The sequence below is a fragment of the Chlamydotis macqueenii genome, unplaced genomic scaffold, assembly GCF_036417535.1.
Source record: "Chlamydotis macqueenii isolate bChlMac1 unplaced genomic scaffold, bChlMac1.mat HAP1_SCAFFOLD_8, whole genome shotgun sequence".
Taxonomy (NCBI): domain Eukaryota; kingdom Metazoa; phylum Chordata; class Aves; order Otidiformes; family Otididae; genus Chlamydotis; species Chlamydotis macqueenii.
The window spans coordinates 1-6,451 of record NW_028239253.1 but is presented as its reverse complement, the minus strand read 5'-3'; positions in this window follow the sequence as shown (position 1 = coordinate 6,451).

Below are 6,451 nucleotides of genomic sequence, written 5' to 3'. Positions count from 1 at the left end.
CAAGTCACCAAAAGATGTCTGAATATATCAAAACCATCACTTTGTTGCTGTTTTTGTACTCCTTTTTGCAAGTTTTGAATACTTTTGTGAATAGATTCCGAATGATCAGACAGATTCATGCAGCAAAGCCCATCAAAATCCTGACAACCATGATTTTGTGCTAATAATAAAAAAAATCTATTGCTGATCTATTCTGTTACTAACCCAACTATGCCAAAGACACCGCTGAGCAAGAGGATGTTTATCAGCCGGGTCAGAGCAGAGAAGGGAGGCAGGCGCAGCACCTTCAGGGCGTCCCCTGTTGTAAATAAAGTGTGCTCTGGGTCTGTCCTCTCCCCTTCGCTCCGAGCCACCTCTGTTTATACCCTCAGCAGATTCAGTGAAAGAGTCCTGACTAGGTGTTGCTGCATGCGTGGCCAGCGCATACAACAAGGCCTGACTAGACGTTGCTGCATGCGTGGCCAGCGCATGCAACAAGGCCCGTCAAATATGTGCTCTGCGGGCTAACAGCGGTTCTGTTTTGTAAAGTAGCATAGTATATAGAATCTACATCAGTTAACAGCGTTGATAGTGCCGATACAGTTGTATTTATTTGCTTAGCAAGCCAACAGTCCAATTTATTTAGCATAGTTAATGCCTAGGCACTTGCCACACCAGGTGTAAAGACTGAAGCAGCAATAATTTTACTTAGTTTCCAAAACTCTGTATTATCTTGGCAACCAGATTCAATGCTATGTATGCTTCGTTTAGGTCTTTTATGCTGTCTGGATTTTGATATGTGCTCGCATGATTACGTCATGCTGTGTCGTTGCAATGTATAGATCTTAAAGCATTTACAATCATTACCCCTCTAGAAACATTAGCTCTTGAATAGTTAAAAAGAAATAGAAGTCCATCTTTACTGATCCCAAAAAGTTCCATCTTTTGTAGTTTTAGCACTCAGCACTTGTGGTTGCTGCTGTTTTACACAGAGTTGCCGTCCTACCGGTATCTGGCAGGTCAACCAAACATGTTCTGAAATACCCGCAGATGATACAGACAGGGATCCACTTGTTTACTGCTCCTGTAAAGACATAAGCGTATCCCTTCCCCCATGTTATAAGAGGGAACGGTCCTTCCACTTATACAAAGCTCGACTCAGACAGGAGTATCTGTTAACCATGTCAGGGGCGGGGGGGTGGGGGCGCCTGGCGGCGGCTGTGGCCCAGACATATAAGAGGAAAGAAAACTAAAACCTGAGGTTTAAGACAAGAATAGGGAGGGATCCTTAAAGCCACCGCTACAGGCAAAACAGACCATCACTAAAACCAAAGCAGGATAAGGAAAAAGGGAACAAGACAACCTCCCCCCACCCCTCCCTCTTCCCAGGCTTAACACCATCTCCACCTCCCTCCCCTGCCCCCTTAGCGGGACAGGGATGGGGGGCGGGGGGGGGGAAAGAGGGAATGGGGGTTACAGACAGTTAATCACGCGCCGCTTTATTGATATCAACGGTTTAATGGCTGCACCTACAGCAGCAGCCATGACTGTAGCCTTTTCTTGTTCTAACATTCGCTCAGCAGCTTCCAGCAGTTGCCCTGTACTAGATCCTTTTGGCAGCACACTGAGGGCTCTCTTAGTTTTTTGGGTTTGTTTTTTGTTTTTTGTTTTTTTTTGATTAGCATTATTAAAGGCAAGCATATCTAAGAACTTTGCTTTCATGTCATCATCCAGATCAGGGTGAGCCATAATTGCAGTGTGCAACCGATCAATAAATTTCCCATATGGTTCTGTGGGACCTTGTCTTCTTGATGTAAAGGCAGGTCCAGACTTTTCATCGTGCACCCTAGCAAGCGCTCTATAAGCCAAATCTTGGCCCAGTTGTAACACTTTGGTAGCAAATTGCGCTTGCCAATCAGATCGTGTGTAGTGTCCCGCTCCCATCAGCATTTGAGTTTGCACCCCGAATAATGGATCACCCTGTTGTCGAGGCGTTGCAGCTGCCCTATCACAAGCAGCCTGCCAGTACTGAAAGAACTGCAGCTGCTGCGACCTGGACAATCATTCTAATATCATAAGGAGCTAACAACTGTGATGAAAAAATATGCTGCAACACAGATTGAGCATATGATGATTTTAGCCCATACTGAGTAACTGCACTTTTAGCTTCCTTCAATATTTTCCAGTCTAATGCTTTCCACACACTTTTCCCAGTATTATCAGTCACAACTGGAAATGCCATAGGAAAAGGCTCTCCTTCTATCAAAGCATCTCGAATCACCTCTTTCCACTGCACTATCGGATTCAAAACCCCGGCCCCTCCCGCCGGCGTCCCTTGCAAAGGTGCAAAAAGACTGATCTCACCCGATGCTCCGTTCGGAATGAATAGGTTGGATGCTGACAGGTCTCGATGCGGCACAGGCGAAGGAGTTGACAAGTTTCCCAGTGACACTTCTAGGCGAATCTCTAGGGCTTCCAGTCTTTTTAGCGTCTCTTCCAGCTGTGCGTCCTTGGAGCCAGATGAATGTTCATCCCCCTCCTCCTCACGCCGTGGTGGCAGGGAAGAAGGTGGTAACAGGGGATAAACCAGAGCTGTTGGTGCCGGCGAAAAGGCTCGTGACTCTGAGTCTGCACTGGCGCAGCGTGGCGGGGTGCCTGGCGGTGGTACGTCTGATGGTGGTGAAAAGCCTTTGGCAGTTTTTCCCTCTGGTGCCCGCATATCTATAGTTATAGGGGCTGTGGCTGCAGTTCCTGGAGTCCTTGCTGGGGCTCGAACCCCCCCACCCTCAGCACGAGCCGGGGCGGCGGCAGGGCTCGTTAAACCCGAGAACAGCATGCTGGTAGTGGAGGTGGACCCGTCGGCTGGAGTTAAGGCCGCAAAAGCAGATGCAGCAACTGAACGCTCGGCTTTCATGCTTATCAATGTTTCGTTCATTAGCTTCCACACGGTGGAGATCCCTTACTTATTTCATCCCACAGCTTTTTTCCTATCTTTTCCTGTGTCGGGAGTTCAAAAGGATCATCAACTGTGGGGATTAATTCCCTTTTCTTTGCCCACTGCAGCAAAGCTTCTAGGACGGCCGAGTCATAACTCAGTCCTCTCATAGAGAGCATAATAATTCTAGGGCTACCTCCTTTTCCATTATTGCCGGCAGTTTCACAATTGGTGCTCCCTGATTAAGGCACCCCTTCTACTCCCTGATTAAGTACTCACTATTGGTGCTCCCTGATTAAGGCACCCCTTTTTTGCAGCTTGTCCTGTAGCCCCACATTAACCCCCAGTTGCACCCATTAACCCCCAGTTGACCCCCATTGACCCCTGTTAACCCCCATTAACCCCCAGTTGACCCCCATTAACCCCCAGTGACCCCCAGTAACACCTGGTTGCCCCCATTAACACCCAGTTGACCCCCATTAACCCCCAGTTGACCCCCCGTTGACCCCATTAACCCCCCGTTGACCCCCATTAACCCCCGTTGACCCCATTAACCCCCAGTTGACCCCCATTAACCCCCAGTTGACCCCCATTAAACCCCAGTTGACCCCCCGTTGACCCCCATTAACCCCCAGTTGACCCCCATTAAACCCCAGTTGACCCCCCGTTGACCCCCATTAACCCCCAGTTGACCCCCATTAACCCCCAGTTGACCCCACTGACCCCCATTAACCCCCAGTTGACCCCCTGTTGACCCCCATTAACCCCCAGTTGCCCCCATTGACCCCCAGTTGCTTCCCATTAACCCCCAGTTGCCCCCATTAACCCCCAGTTGCCCCCCATAAGCCCCCCATTGACCCCCATTAACCCCCAGTTGACCCCCATTAACCCCCAGTTGACCTGTGACCCCCATTAACCCCCAGTTGCCCCCATTAACCCCCAGTTGACCCCCTGTTGACCCCCATTAACCCCCAGTTGCCCCCATTGACCCCCAGTTGCCCCCCATTGACCCCCAGTTTCCCCCATTAACCCCCAGTTGCCCCCCATAAGCCCCCCGTTGACCCCCATTAACCCCCAGTTGACCCCCATTAACCCCCCGTTGACCCCACTGACCCCCATTAACCCCCAGTTGCCCCCCACTAACCCCCAGTTGACCCCCATTAACCCCCAGTTGCCTCCATTAACCCCCAGTTGACCCCACTGACCCCCATTAACCCCCAGTTGCCCCCCACTAACCCCCAGTTGCCCCCATTAACCCCCAGTTGACCCTGTCGTCTCTCTGTTGACCCCCCCACCCCTCCCCCCCCCCCAGTTGACCCCCCGCCCCCCCGTCCCCCCACCTCGACCGCCATCACATCGCAGCGTCACCCTACGCACCCCTCCCCCCCTCCAACCGCCATCGCTTCACCTCATTGGTCCCCTCGCCCGCCCTCCCCCCACCTCGACCCCCGATTGACCCCTTGCCCCTCCCCCCGTCGCCCCTCCCCCCCCCGCCCCCCGCCCCTCCCCCGCTGGTACCAGTACCCCTCCCTGGAGCAACTGGCCGAAATCGTCCCCTGCGTCCTCCGGCACCTCAAGTGAGTGGGCGGGGGGGCGCCCCACGGCGCTGTGGGGCGGGGAGGGGGCCCCTGACCCGTAGCGGGACGGGACGGGGGGGCGGGGTCAGCACCGGCCTGACCCCGCCCACCCCCCCAGCATCGCCAGCGTCGTGGGCATTGGGGTGGGCGCCGGCGCCTTCGTCCTGGCTAAATTTGGGGTGAGATGTGGGGCGGGGCGTCGGGCGGGGCGTGGGGCAGGGCGGGGGGCAGATTTGGGGGGAATGCAGGGCTGCGGGAATCTCGGGGGAGGTTCTGTGGGGCTGGGGGGGGGTCGCTATGGGGCTGGGGGGGTCGCTATGGGGCTGGGGGGCGTGGCTGTGGGGCTGGGGGGGTCGCTATGGGGCGGGGGGGTCGCTATGGGGCAGGGGGGCATGGCTGTGGGGCTGGGGGGTCGCTATGGGGCTGGGGGGTCGCTATGGGGCAGAGGGGCATGGCCGTGGGGCGCTATGGGGCTGGAGGAGGTTAGTGGGGTCTCTGGGCACTTGTGGGTCGCTGGGGGGTTGGGGGCTCGGCTATGGGGCTGGGGGGTCGCTATGGGGCTGGGGGGGTCGCTATGGGGCGGGGGGGCATGGCCGTGGGGCGCTATGGGGCTGGAGGAGGTTAGTGGGGTCTCTGGGCACTTGTGGGTCGCTGGGGGGTTGGGGGCTCGGCTGTGGGGCTGGGGGGTCACTATGGGACAGGGGGGCGTCGCTATGGGGCTGGGGAGTCGCTATGGGGCTGGGGGGTCGCTATGGGGCTGGGGGGGCATGGCCGTGGGGCGCTATGGGGCTGGAGGAGGTTAGTGGGGTCTCTTGGTTGGGTACTTGTGGGTCGCTGGGGGCTCTCGGGGGGCGTGGCTGTGGGGCTGGGGGGTCGCTATGGGGCTGGGGGGTCGCTATGGGGTGGGAGGGCGTGGCCGTGGGGCGCTATGGGTCTGGCCCCGCCCCACAGCTGCTGCACCCCGAGGCGGTGGAGGGGCTGGTGCTGATCAACATCAACCCCCGCGCCAAGGGCTGGGTGGATTGGGTGGCGCACAAGGTGGGCGGGGCCGGCGGGTGGGGAGGGCCAATGGGGAGAGGGGTGGGGCAGAAGGGGGCGGGGTTTGGGGGGGTTCCCTGCTGCTGGCCCCGCGGCGCTGTGGGTCGCTTGGGGTCGCGTGTGGCTCACTGTGGGTCCCTATGGGTCGCCGTGGGTCGCTGTGGGTGGCGGTGGGCGGCCGTGGGTCACTGTGGGTCCCTACGGTGTCTGTGGGTGGCTGTGGGTCGCTGCGGGTCCCTACGGTGTTGGTGGGCGGCTGTGGGTCGCTGTGGGTCCCTACGGTAGCTGTGGGTCGCTGTGGGTCGCTGCGGGTCCCTACGGTGTCTGTGGGTCGCTGTGGGTTGCTGTGGGTCCCTACGGTAGCTGTGGGTCGCTGTGGGTCGCTGTGGGTCCCTACGGTGTCTGTGGGTCGCCGTGGGTCGCTGCGGGTCCCTACGGTGTCTGTGGGTCGCCGTGGGTCGTGGTGGGTCCCTACGGTCGCTGTGGGTCGCTGTGGGTCCCTACGGTGTCTGTGGGTCGCTGTGGGTCCCTACGGTGTCTGTGGGTCGCCGTGGGTCGCTGTGGGCCGCTGTGGGTCCCTACGGTGTCTGTGGGTCGCTGTGGGTCGCTGTGGGTCACGGTGGGTCCCTACGGTGTCTGTGGGTCGCTGTGTGTCGCTGTGGTGTCTGTGGCTCGCTGTGGGTCGCTGTGGGTCACTGTGGGTCACTGTGGTGTCTGTGGGTCGCTGTGGGTCGCTGTGGGTCGCTGTGGGTCCCTACGGTGTCTGTGGGTCGCCGTGGGTCACTGCGGGTCGCTGTGGGTCCCTACGGTGTCTGTGGGTCGCTGTGGGTCGCTGTGGGTCGCGGTGGCTCCCTACGGTGTCTGTGGGTGCCGGTGGATCGCGGTGGGTCGCCGTGGGTCGCCGTGGGTCCCACGGGTGCCA